Source organism: Epinephelus fuscoguttatus, linkage group LG23, assembly GCF_011397635.1.
Source record: "Epinephelus fuscoguttatus linkage group LG23, E.fuscoguttatus.final_Chr_v1".
NCBI lineage: Eukaryota > Metazoa > Chordata > Actinopteri > Perciformes > Serranidae > Epinephelus > Epinephelus fuscoguttatus.
In genome coordinates, this window is record NC_064774.1 from 2,933,040 (window position 1) to 2,946,812 (window position 13,773).

General features: G+C 40.5%; 1 long non-coding RNA gene and 1 pseudogene across 1 annotated transcript; both read right to left on the bottom strand.

Annotated features, from left to right (window-relative positions):
- Nucleotides 1-13,773, bottom strand: part of LOC125883951 (selection and upkeep of intraepithelial T-cells protein 5-like) — a 73,171-nt pseudogene that overhangs the window by 44,046 nt on the left and 15,352 nt on the right.
- LOC125883998 (uncharacterized) lies at nucleotides 8,110-12,911 on the bottom strand. Its single transcript, XR_007448628.1, has 3 exons — nucleotides 12,751-12,911; nucleotides 11,798-11,884; nucleotides 8,110-8,158 (listed from the first exon to the last, which is right to left on the bottom strand). It is a non-coding gene; the product is annotated as an uncharacterized LOC125883998 (long non-coding RNA).

Here is a 13,773-nt window from a genome sequence, read left to right on the forward strand (position 1 = left end):
TGAGGCCTAATATTGTAGTTTCCCACATTATGGTGCCGCCATGTGAGACCTTTAATATTGTAGTTTACTATGTTCATGGTGCCGCCATGTGAGACCTTTAATATTGTAGTTTACTACGTTCATGGTGCCGCCATGTGAGACCTAATGTTGTTCCCAACAAGAGTTTTACTATGAAATCCAAAACTCTGAAAGCAGACCCACTTTTACAGGTGGTAAAGTGATACTGTCTTGGAATAAAATTGGAATAAAATTTAATTGAAACATGTAAAATAGGCAAACATAGACTTAGAAGACGACGTACCTGCTGCAATGTGTGTCCGGTCCTCAGACTGCACAGCCAAAGTCTGTAAATCATTGATAGGCTGTTGAGCTTAACATGCCCTGTTTAATCAACCACAGAGTGCATTAGATTCTGCCTCAGCTCAGACCACTTGACTTTATAACAATGTTTGTCATTATTATAAACATAACAAAATACATATTGAAACCTTGATTGGTTCTGCTTCCCTACACTCAGTTTTTACTTTGAGCATCTTAGTTATGATCTGAACTTTGAACTAAAATATTACAGTTGCCGTCATCAGGAAAGAAAACAGTGTTTCTTTGTTGCCATAGTAATTTAGGAAAAGGGGAACAGTAGTTGTTTGCACGGGCGTTTCCTGCACTTGAGGACATTTGGGGCTGTGCCTGGACCTCTGTACGGGGTCCTCTCCCGGGAGCATTTTTTATAAACAAACTGTATTTTCATGCTTTTTTATGCACTCTGGTGCCCGATTTGCAATCACAGTACACAACTTAATCATTGTATAACCGAAAAGTATACCTTAAAAAGTCTCCTTTTGCCTGCTTTCTGAGATTACTTCAAAATCGTGATGTTAAAAATATAAGTAGTTGTCATAAATAATTAGTATTGCGAAGAAATAGAACACTTCGCAGCTACTATCACTAAAGTATTATGATTACAGTGGTGGAACATAATTGAGTACAGTTACTCAAGTACAATTTTCAGGTATTTGTGCCTTATTATTGTGTGTTTGCATCTCCTGTTACTTTACACTTCTACTCCATTACATCTCAGTAGTAACTGTGATAGTTATTACTCCACTACAATAATGTGACAACATTAATTACTTTGCAGATTCAGATTGTGTATACAAAGGTTACACAGGTATACACAGGTTATAGGCTGGCAGGTAGGTGCGGTGGTAAGGTCCGGTGAATGGAATATTACCAAGTGAGCTGAGAGGATGGTGTTTATGGCAGGTGAAAAGTGCCCAATGTGACTCAAACAAGGGATTACATCACCTAGTCCTAAATAGTAATGAGTTTATCAATCACGACAGTACCTGAAATAACAAAAAGGAGTGAGATCTAGGGTGGGGGCTGTCACCTTTGGAAAGTCAATTAGCCTCCATAGCCGACTCAAGTAAATAAATGTGTATGGCAACCACAGTGGAATTTGATATGAGATTTGGGCTGTCTTATTTATTTTATTATAGTTATGGCTCACTGCTGGTTTGAAAATTATGATGGATTGGATCTACAAATAACACGTGATATGAAGTGAAATTAAATGTGTGAGAGACATCATCACACTTATAATGACGCCTCTCAGATTCAGCTTTTACAATCTGCTTTCAATTCACCGTCTACAAGCTACAGTGACTCTGGCTTCAACTCTTTCATCAGCATGACATTACATTTATTTAGCTGATGATTTTACCCAAAGCAACTTACATCAATTGCATTCAACCATCAGTGTACAGCAACAAAAGTGCAATGACCATGCAAGTACATAAACTTCATCAAAGACTGCTTTTTGTTATTTCATATGCTACATTTAGAGGCAGTGAGAGACAGAGGACGCTTTGGTTAAGAGGTAAACTGAACAGGAAGAGGAAGTTCTCGTCTACATGCTTAAGTTGTATTCAGTCTGATGTTCAGTCAGTCCGCAGCAAGACACCATGGAGGCTACAGCTCTCTGCTTTAAACTATGTGAGTACAGCAACTCAGTTTTCCATCTTATTTTTCTAAATTTTGCATTCTGTACTTTAAGACCATCTCAGTCTGATATTTAACTTTGCTAATTTCTTTTTCTAGTGATGCTTGGATTCACTCTGCTCAACAGCTATACTCAGAAAAGTGGTGAGTGACCAATAGAAAATCCTTTGATGAATCTCTCTGAAAATCTCTGTAATGTTATTTAGATACCTGCAGTTTTGGTCAGTGTTTTAGTTTGTGAAATGTTCCCTTGGATGAATTTACGTCCATGTTGCTCGGTAACACTGATATACATCTTTTAAAAAACCCTGATGTTATCTGTCACCAGGTGAAGGCGCTGACAATGATTTTGTTGATTTTATCATGACATAAACATATTGTTCCAGTTCTGAATGTTTCTTTTGGGACACTACGATTTCTTTCTGGGTTTCAGATGCAGCTTTTCTTCGCATCACTCCAGACAGACTGCAGCACTTTCAATATGAGTCTGTGTCTTTTCACTGTGAGGGATCTGATGGCTCGACTCGATTGAGAGTGATCAGGAATAATGTGGAAATTGAACCGGTATGTGATGAGATGACGCCAACAGGGTCCTCCTGCACCATTGATAAAATCTATCCAGCAGACAGTGGAGAATACTGGTGTGAGACTGAAGGACAGGGAAGAACCACAGTCAACATCTCTGTCATCACTGGTAAGTTTCTGTAAAAAGTCCTTGCTTAGAGTCCATGAGATTTTCACCTGAGAAAGAAATGTGAGAGAGACTTCAAAGACCGCTCATAATATCTCACTTGGCTCAGGCAGCCGATTAAATCAAGCACTGTGTAGATGCTGGTACATGTGGTAGGAACAGTGGGACAATGACAGATGCAGAAGAAATGTTGATATTCAGTATTAAAGTATGATGAAGGTCACTTTTACACTAATTGGTGAACACACATGAAGTTACACATGCAGCCAGGTGAATCTCTCTGGAGATGTGCTGTATGATTTTTAATTAACAATATTTACTCAATTCATTGCACACACAGCCAAACTTAAGGCACACCTTGGTGTTTGGCCCGATGCGCTATGCCATTAAGTTTTTGAAGTGGCTGTGCCTGTAGCAAAGAGTCTTTGGTGTAATCAAAGCCTTACTCTCACAAAGTGAGCAAACAATTGAGTTTCATGAAATTCAGAAAAAGTGTCAAACCTTTGTTGTAGCTGGATCTGTGCTCCTGGAGAGTCCTGTCCTCCCTGTGACGGAGGGAGACGATGTGAGTCTGAGCTGCAGAAACAAGACGACTTCCTCAAACTTGATAGCTGGTTTCTACAAAGATGGCCTCCTCATCAGGAGCAGCTCTACAGGAGAGATGACCATCCACAGTGTTTCCAAGTCTGATGAAGGACTCTACAAGTGTCACATCTCTGGAGCTGGAGAGTCACCAGAGAGCTGGATGGCTGTCAGAGGTGAGACAGTGAATGTTTCTAATGTTTCTTCAAATAGCAGAACACCAACCTAAAATATTTGTAATTCATGCCCGAGTAATGCTCAAGCAAACCTCTAGAGACAACCTGTAACATTCTGTCAAGATAGTCATGGTGTTACAGCAGATATATTCTTCAGTTTTTGAAGCACTTCGTCTGCCACTCTGAAGGACTGTTGTACTATTTTTAATAGTGGCTCTGCTGCTGCTGCTTGTCGTGCTATGGTGTGAGGCATCAAACCTCTCTGTGTTACATGGTCATACTTGCAGTAACTTAGACTTTTTCTCACACAGAAAAGGTTTAACCACAGAGGCACTTGTGCATCAACTATATTTAAAGGCGAGCTCTGTTTTCTCAGTATATGTTGTTCTATGTTTTGTTTTAGACTCGACAGATGCTGGTGATAATTTGAGCCTCTCAGACACAAACTACATGAGGAAGTGTTTGTCTGTTGAAGAGGCGTTCAAGAGACTCTGTAGAAACAACAATGGTTTGTACAGTTTGGTTTAGGTGCAACTGCTCTTTCATCTCAATCAAGGAAAAATAATGTCTGTTACTGTCCATATTTCCAGGAAAGCAAGCTCAAATTTCCTGAACTGTTGACCAGTGTTTGCACTGACAGTCTAATGCAGAACTGACTGAATAATTCACACAATTTATTTAACATGTTACTTTGGTATAAGTCTCACTTTCTATAGCCCTTTATTCACAGAGATCACGCTATCGGGCCACTACGAAGTCCCTTCTTTATGCCACCGTTGCATTGCTATACAGAACCAATGGACAGCAGCATCATGTCGCTCCAGTGTGTGATTGGCATGCTGGACAACACATTCTCACTCCCACCTCGTCACATATTGATGTTTGGTCATGGACTCTCCACGCCCACATACAACATGCAAGGTTTCCTCGGTGTGTTGGTTGTTGACGTCCTGGGAACTTCAGTCTGTTACATGCATTGTCTTCTTTCAAAATACACTTCTGTTTTCACAGGAAATTTAACATTTACCTACAGTCTCTTTCAAAATAAACGCACAACCGGGTTATAACACCGCAAATATACGTTTTTTTCCTTCAACAACAAGCACGTGGTTAGGTTTAGGAAAAAAGAACAGGGTTTGGCTTTCGAATCTTATGGGACGCAAACACTGCTCTTTGGGGTTAAGGTCAGTGTTTGTTGGACCCATCCACCACTGTTCCCGCCTGCCTCATATGGACTTTCGCTGCCTTAACTGTCAGTGCACAAGGGCTGGAATTCGATTACTTCGGAGTGAGACTGTGTTCTCCCAGAAGCAAAAGAGGCGTGACTTAGATGAGGTTAAATGCAACAGCATCAGCTTCTATTCTGACATGTAACAGACCCTTTGGCAGTACGTCATAAAAATAACAACAACATAACGTGTCCTCTCAAAAAACACTGTCCTCTGCTCAGAGGGTAACAAGCACCTGGACCTTTTTGTTTTCCCAATTTGCAGACAGTTTCAGCCACTGAACTTCTTCTTTGCTGCTGCTCGCTGCATTTTAAATCTCCTGCATGTGCACACATGACACAAAGTCAAAATGTCACCCTCTGTCCTATCCATGGTCCTGTCCTGCCAGCTGTCCCTTTTACATATATGTCAATTTAGCGCTGTTTAAAGTGAGACAAACCTGTCCCCCCATTCTGCGATCATACCTTTTATACAGAACGGCGAGGCGGGATAACGGTGTGAAAAAAAAAAAAATCCTAAAGCTTAAAACTTCCTCATACATGTAGCAAGCCTGGGCAAGTGTGTGACCTCCATCTATTTTTGATTCTTTGTTCACCAAGCAAGAAAAACAAAGTTTCATTTTCTTCATGAATTCAATTTGATGTATTAGCTTCAAGAAGGGGTTCAACTAATATAACTTTCACCATCTAACTCCCACAAAGTGAGCAAATAAGTGTTTTTGTGTTTGTTTGTTTGTTTGTTTTTTTCTTTTTGGTTCTTCAGCTGGTTCAGTGATCCTGGAGAGTCCTGTCCTCCCTGTGGAAGAAGGCAACAACGTGACTCTGACCTGCAGAAACAAGATGTCTTCTTTACAGCTGGCAGCTGGTTTCTATAAAGATGGCGTCCTCATCAGGAGCAGCTCTACAGGAGAGATGACCATCCACAGTGTGTCCAAGTCTGATGAAGGACTCTACAAGTGTCACATCTCTGGAGCTGGAGAGTCACCAGAGAGCTGGATGGCTGTCAGAGGTGAGACATGACACTGTTTAAAATGTGTCAGTGTTCAACTTGTGCTCCAGCAGCTCTCAGAGACAACCTGTTACATACTGTTAATACTGTCATGATGTTACAGCAGATATGTTCTCTTGTCTCTGCAGCTCATCACAGAGAGACTTGTCCCTGTTCAGACCTCTTCATACATGTCGTCCTCGTCTTAAGGACGGTGTTCACCATAGTGATGGTGCCTCTGCTGCTGCTGCTGGTGGGACTGCTGCACTGTGGCAAACTCAGAGTTACAAACAACTGATACTTGTGCATAAAGATAGCTGACCGATAAATGTACGTAGGTAGGTGTCAAAACTCTCTACACTGTCTGATCTATTTTTTAAAAGTGGACGTGTTGATGTTGATTTTTTGGTCTGTTTTATTTTAGACTTTATAGATACTGGTGATAATTTGAGATTCTCACATATAGGCCACATGAGAACAAGGATGTCAGTTTGTGGGCACTCAGGAGGCTCTGTGGAAACATCCAGCAGTAGATGGTGACAGAGTCAACCTGACGTGTTCACATTAGCACCTGTTAAACTGTGTTACTGCATCACATTTTGTTCAGTGTGTCCAAAAATAGCAGAACACACTCAAATTCATAACAATATAATAAAAATAGTATAGTGAATAGTGAGCATGATTATACCTGGTAGCATGTTAGCATTGTCAGTATGGGTGTGTTAGCATTTTGACTTTAGTCTTTAGCTCAAAGCACAGCTGTGCAGCCTCACATGGCTGTTAGCATATGACTGCAGATCAGTGGCTCCCAACAAGAGCTCACCAGATGATTAACAGGAAGCAACAGCAGGAAATAAAAACATTCTATCACAGACACTTGTGAATCTTTTCAGATTTTCCTGCATTTTCAGTGGAAATTGTACATTAGATGTAATTACAGTTATGACTATCCATATTATTTTTGTAAACAGAAAAAGAAAGACTTTTTGTTAAACAGACAGATTTCCAATGAAATTTCTGACCTGGCTGTTTTGATAAAGAAACGGACAGATTTAGTTCATAAATCTGCTGAGTAAACACAGTTGTTATTGTATTTCATCCACGTATCAGTCTCACATGAATAATAAACATCCAGGTTAAAGATTGGCAGCTGAGATATTATCAGATCTATCATACAGATCAAACACTTGCTGGATTTAACACAAACAGCAAAAGGAGAAAAAGTAATTTTTAGTTGAACTGGTCCCAGCTGGTAGACGTATATGTGTCCCCTGATGGCGGGTCTTTGTCTCAGTGTAAGAGGCACAAGTCCACATGTGAGAAGCCCCGCTTCATCTACATGTTTAATGACTATGACAAAGTAAATTTAATTATTATGGATCATATCTTTCAAAGCAAGTTCTAAAATGCTGACCAAAGCCAAATATTGGGCTCTGCTAGGGAAATGGAGACACATCAGATTTGTTTCTTTGTTTGCTTTTTTTGTTTGTTTGTAAACTGCATTTAAAGTGGTGTAAAATCAGTAAATGTTTAAATAAAAATCATAAAGATACATACATGAAACTGAAAATTGCACATTATTATTATAAGTAGTAGTAATATTTTATTAAAGGGACACATAAAATGCATCTGACCTTATTTTTCTACTTGTTTTACCATCAAATGACAGAAACATTTTGTATTTTGGGAGATGCACAGAATTATCTCACTTGTTGATTTAAAGAGAAAACATATAACTAAAAAACATTGTGTGGTTTAAGTTAACATTGAAGCCTTTTTTCAGCACAAGTGATTTAGCAAAACATCAAAAATGTACAAAAAGCACTCTGTAAATAAAAAAAGGTGTTTTTATTTATATTTTACAAAGTCTTATCTCAGAATAATAATAATAATTATAATAATAATATATATTTATCTTTATATCTCTTTATTACAAACTATATAAAATATAGAATAACAAAGAGCTGTGAAGTTCTGATGTAAATATTCCATCTAGCAAACACACAAAATAAAAGTTCCTGGGTGACTCACACTTTGAGTCTGAGTTTATTTCACCCTTTGTCTGTGCAACAGTTCAATAAATGAGATTTCAGTGTATCTGTATTCAATGATTATTTCAGGCTGTTTCCTCTCAGTAAAATATATAAATAGTAACAAAAAAATAAATGCAGATATTCACCACACTTCAAACAAATAGCTAAATATACAGCAAGAAGAAAAACATAATGACATTTGAATTGATATTCATGACAAAGATTTTGTTGATCCCAGATCAGGAAGCTATGTGATTAAATGTTTGCTAACCCTAACCACAATGAGGAGGCTATTGTGGTTAATGGAAGCAAAAAGTTAAGATAAGAGGAAAAAAAATCTTGGACAGCAGGCTAAATATCATCTGTCAGAGGTTGTAAACTGAGTTGATGTTGAGTCTCTCCAGAGTGCTGATGACAGTGATCTGCAGTTGGTGTCTAAGGCTCCAGGACTTCAGGGCCCTATTTCAGAGAGCAGGATTAGTAAAAACTTTGAGTATGTTGAGCCTAAGATGAGGGAAACTCGGAGTTTTCAGTTTCAGGAAGCTAGCTCAGCGACACCCTGAGTCAGTTACTATGGTAACTCACTCCGTGAAGCAAACCTGCTGGCTCACGGGCTGAGCGTGTTGCAGGTAGGAGAAACATGGCGTGTCCTTTAGTGAATGAAGTCGTGGACATTGGCACACAGTTTATTCAGATAGTGTGGTGGCATAGCTATAAAATAGTTCATTTTTGTGATAAAAGCACCAAATTTGGCAGATGTGTTGACAAATATATTTAAAACAAATCTGGATATTGGGGCAAGAGAAACTCGCCCCCTGGTGGCCAGAGCAGGCAATAGACTCCTACCTGCCCATGGACCCGTCCCGTTTATTGGATCCACTCCAAAATGTAATGGCTTCTAAGTTGGACCATGCAACATGCCTCCACAAAGTTTTGTGATAATCGGTTGGACAGTTTTCACGTAATCTTCATCCAAAAAATGAATGGAAGTGAATGGGCGGCCACGTGTGGGTGGCCCGTGGACACGCCCCCTGAGTTGGATCAACACCAAAATTTAATGTATTCTAAGTTGGCATGTGTTACATCCCTCCACTAGCCTGGAAATCCAGACTCAAATCTCAAGGGGCGGCACCAAGTTTGCATTTGAAAATACCACTGCACGCAATTGGATAACACTACAACCAATCAGAACAATAGATTAGACTCTTGCTGTATCCAGTCGGCAAAACAGCAAAAACGTCGTTCTTGCAAAGGAAAGACTCGAGCGCCGTCTTCTGTTCCTCGTTTAGAGAAAAAGCCAAGTCTAACTCGTTCATTGTAGCGGCCAAAGCCGTTTAAAACAGCTGGTGTTCATCCGTAGCCATCTTGCAATGTTTACTGACTGATTCTGGACTTCGTCGTCACAGCGCTGTCGTCATCTGTTTAGCTCGCCTCTGGCCCGCCTATATCAGACACACCGATGTGATTGGTGCAGCTCAGTTTCATGGGCATAGGTACATACTTAACAAGTACACTGGAACAGTTTGAACATATGATATCTAACTAGTGCAGCTGTCTGCAGCAATGTGGAACCTTAATAATAGAGCTGTTTTTACAGCGAGGCCTTGAATATTATGAGAAAAGAAGAAAAAAAGGGGGGAAACATTCATAGGTCACAGTGTCACTGTCACTATAATCAGGAGGCCATGAAATTAGTAGTGGATTATTTAATACTCCTTTTAATCTTCACGTTGAATGCATATTATCCTCTGTAGATGTTAAACTTTTTCTCATGTGCATTTTGAAAATAGATTTAGTTCAATTAATTCAGGATATCTGAACACTAGACAGCACAGAGCAGTGTAAGTGAAGAAACTGCATAGAGATATCAATGCTGGGTATTTGTAGAAAAATAATCCACTACTAATTTCATGGCCTCCTGATTATAGTAACAGTAACACTGTGACCTATGAATGTTTCCCCCCCCTTTTTTTCTTCTTTTCTCATAATATTCAAGGCCTCGTTGTAAAAACAGCTCTATTATTAAGGTTAGGAAGTTTGAGCGATCTGCATGAAACTGGGTGAACATAATCTAGGGACCAATATCTAAAGTTCCCTCTTGGCAAAAGTTGGAAAACTTACTAAAACTGAGCTTCTATAAGGCAATGAATATTGCGGAGGGCGTGGCTCATCACATAAAGGTGTAGAACATCTCAAGGGTTTCACCCATCACCACGCAACTTTGTAGGCATATGACCACACATAATCTGAGGGGACCCCTCCATTATTGAGCCCATCAAACAAAATGGGGGCGCTAGAGAGCTCATTTCTTATCTAGGCCTAACCGCCATATGGATTTTTACTAAACTTGGTAGATATGTAGAACAGGACGCCTCAAGGTGACTGGAGAAATTTAACTCTAATCGGCAACTGGGTGGCGCTATAACAACAGAAAAATGCTTCAAAATGGCTAAAATGCGACCGATCGCTGTGGCTCCCCCTGTGGACCAGTGTTGGTGGTGTTTCTAATGTTTGGTATGACTAAGTCATGGTATGGTATGCTGTACATAATCACGGAAACTGTCAGTGTGTCATTCTGTCAGTCAGTCATTCTGTCTGTCCCACGTTTTTCTACTCACTGACGTGGTCAATCTATGTGAAACTGCACATAGGCATTGAGGACTGGCATAGGTAGAAGGTGACAAAGCTACTTTTTCCAAACGTGTACATGGGCAACTGTGCACTCAATGGGTATGGACTAGTTATTATTATTGACATCAATAATAACAACAACAATAACAGTAAACAGCAGGTCATTAGCTTAGTTTTAGAATATCTCTTTATACATTTGGTTAACTTGCATGACATATTGCACTAAACCCCCCCAAAAGATAAATAAATAAAATAAAATAAACTAACATCTGGCTTTTTCATTTCATGGGAAAAGTTATCCGGGTCAAACTACTCTGCCGGAGTCACAAGTTTTAACAGCTCCAGCTCCAACTGGCAGTGATGGGAATACAATACACAGGTGTACAAACAGATTGAAATCCTTTGCCAGCACAATACATTTTTGTCTCCATCCAAGCAGCAGTCAGACATCGTTACAAATTTAATTTACACTGAGTTTGAAAAAACACACACAAAGGCGTCCTTGTGTGCAGCAGGGAGCACAGCTCTGGTCTACTTCAATGATAAAGCAGTCTGTTGCCTATTTTATCAGGCCTTCCTGTGTTTAAAAAACCTGCATACACACACTCATTTTGGGGGGTATAAAAATACTCATACAGTGTTGATCCACACCAAAACAACATTACCTCATTGGATGTGTTTATAAGACGGATGTATTTGGCAATGAGTTGATGTCAGGCACAGTAACAGGTCCTGTGGGTGAGCTGGCTCCGTGCTGCACTGACACAGATTCATTTGTCTTTGGCTGAGAGGGAGACAACACACACTGTCATTTAAGGCTAATCAAGTGTGTGTGTGTGTGTGTGTGTGTGTATGAGGGGTCAAACGTTTCACCCAACCACACTACAACGCATCACTTACGCCTACTTAGGACACATCAGATCTAATCAAACCGCGTGAGTGCACGCCTACATTTTACATTGGGTTACTATGTAGACACGAGTGTTACACACACGGCCGCTACATGACGCGCAGGTGTTGTGCGCTCCACTCACACGACGCTCTCACACGTCTTATCAGTACGCGTGCACAGCGCGTTACAAAAGCTACACATACACTACATCAGCGTGTCTACGCACGCACGTGGGATTAGCAGAGCTAGCATAGCGATGCTACGTGTCACACGTCCGTAACACGATGCGTTGTTGCTTCAACAGCTGACACTTTTGACCCCTCTGATTACATGATGTGTCTACGCACGCACGTCAAATAACCACACGTCTGGGCATGTGCAGGCATTGCACGCACATTGCACGCGAAGCAAGTACACGGTGATGGTTGCACACGCAATTTACACGTTAAATTTGCTCTCATGTCTCATTTTGACAAACATCAATAATTTATGAAGAAGATTTATAACAGACTGAGTTAAAAACACTGATAAATGAATAAACAGTGCTTCAGGTAAAATATAACAATAATAATAACCTTAGTCGTCAGCTCCTTCTTTAAGGCCTCAACTTCTCTCTCAGCTGCCTCCCTTCTGATCCTCTCATCACTGAGCTTCTTCTGCCACTGAGAGGGAAGGAAAGAGAGAGAGAGACATTTAGTTGTATTTAGCACTACTTTATTTACTGCACATAATATTCTGGTCTGAATGGAAACTAGTTTCTGATTGGCTGGAGCTCATTACATGTTAATGTGCACATAGTTTGGCTCAACGTTAACCTGTTTACTCTGAGCACATTGAGACTGTCAGTCAAGTGATGTCAGCACACCACTTGACTGACAACCTTCACATGTAGTTAGTGATGAGACAGCCTGTTGTCATTCTGTGAAGTCATCACATATCACTGCTTTGTCAGCCGCCTTTCACTCCTATGTGCTAGGAATCCTTCTGCATCTGCTGTTGATGCTCTGGGATGCTGCAACCAACACCAGGATGTCAAGAAAAGCACGTGGTCAGAAAAAAACATCATGGTTTGGCTCTACATCCATGCAGGAAGCGACCATTGAAGATAGTCCAGGGATTGTTGGACCCATCCATCATCCCTCCCACCTACCCTATACAGACCTCCAGCTCCTTATATGACATTGTTACCAGCAGTGTTTCTGCCGTCCACCAGCGTATCATAGCGCCACAACAGGTCTGGTCCAGCCATGTTATTAAGTGACAGCATCTGTCCACGTATCATACTGCCACGACAGGTGTGGTCCAGCTGACTGGCAGCATATCATAACACCGTGAAAGCTTTCATCTGGCTGTGTTACAAACTGATACTGCCGCGAAAGGTGGCTTTTGCTGACGCCAAAATCACTGACAAAGCTGCAGTATTTGATGACTTCTGAATAAGAATATCAAACTGAACTAAACAAACTGAATGTCTTAAAGTTTAAAGAAGTTCATCAGTAAAATATAATTTCATCATATTTCCTCTCACAGGACAATAAACAGGTTTACTGTTACACTCCTCTGTGTCACTTTATCCCAGTTTCAGTTATCTGGAGTCTCAGATTTGCTCTCGTGGATTGTTTGATCTTCTCGGTCTCAGCAACAAATCAGTTTCATATGGAGGAGATTGAAAAAAGGATTAAAGTGAAAACATGAACCTCAATGTTTTTGTCAGCCAGTTCCTTCATGCCTCTCTCAACTTTCTCTACTTCCTGCTCTTTCAGCTGGAGCTGCTTCTGCATCTGTGAGATGAAGACAGACATGATTTAATAAAGTAAGGGCCAGATCCACAAAGAATGGATTGCTCCTGCTAATAGCGCCATTATTTGCACAGAATTAGCTCACGCAATCTGCCCTGTTTTAGCGCCTTATCCTCAAAAGAATTTGCTCTAATCATATGCCAGTGCTAACACGCCCACAAAGTTCGGCAGCTGAGCGCAATTTGCGGCACATGGCCCTGCTGATGGATGACTGTGAGAGCCCTGAGACGCTTGCAATGGGGTTCTGGAAAGAGCCAGATGCAAGAACCTGTAGTGTAGACACTAGAGATGCGCGGATGGCAGTTATAACCGCCAGGTCGATCAGGTGATAAAGATGAACAATCTGATTAATGGTGGATGGGTTATGGGCGGGTGAAAATAATAGCCTAATAATAACTTTTATTTAAATCGCACCTTTTAAAAACAAAGTTTACAAATTGCTTTGACAAACATTAGTGAGGGAAAAATGTATTGCATGCTCTAAAATGTGAAATGAGCCTACTTGTGTCGTGTGCAATACAATAGGCCCTCTATATTATCATGCTTATATCCCGCTGATAAATAATGTATCATTGACTGGGCAAGCATATTCTTTAAATGTGTCACGTGGAAGGGTTTATTTAACACAGTGATCCCCGCAGCAGCAGAAATGAGTGTCTCCTCATTAAGAGTGCCAATGTGCGCCTTTACGCACAGAGTAACAGCGCCATTTTATTGATTATTTTAATGTCAGTCAGCTGACGGGATCGGTC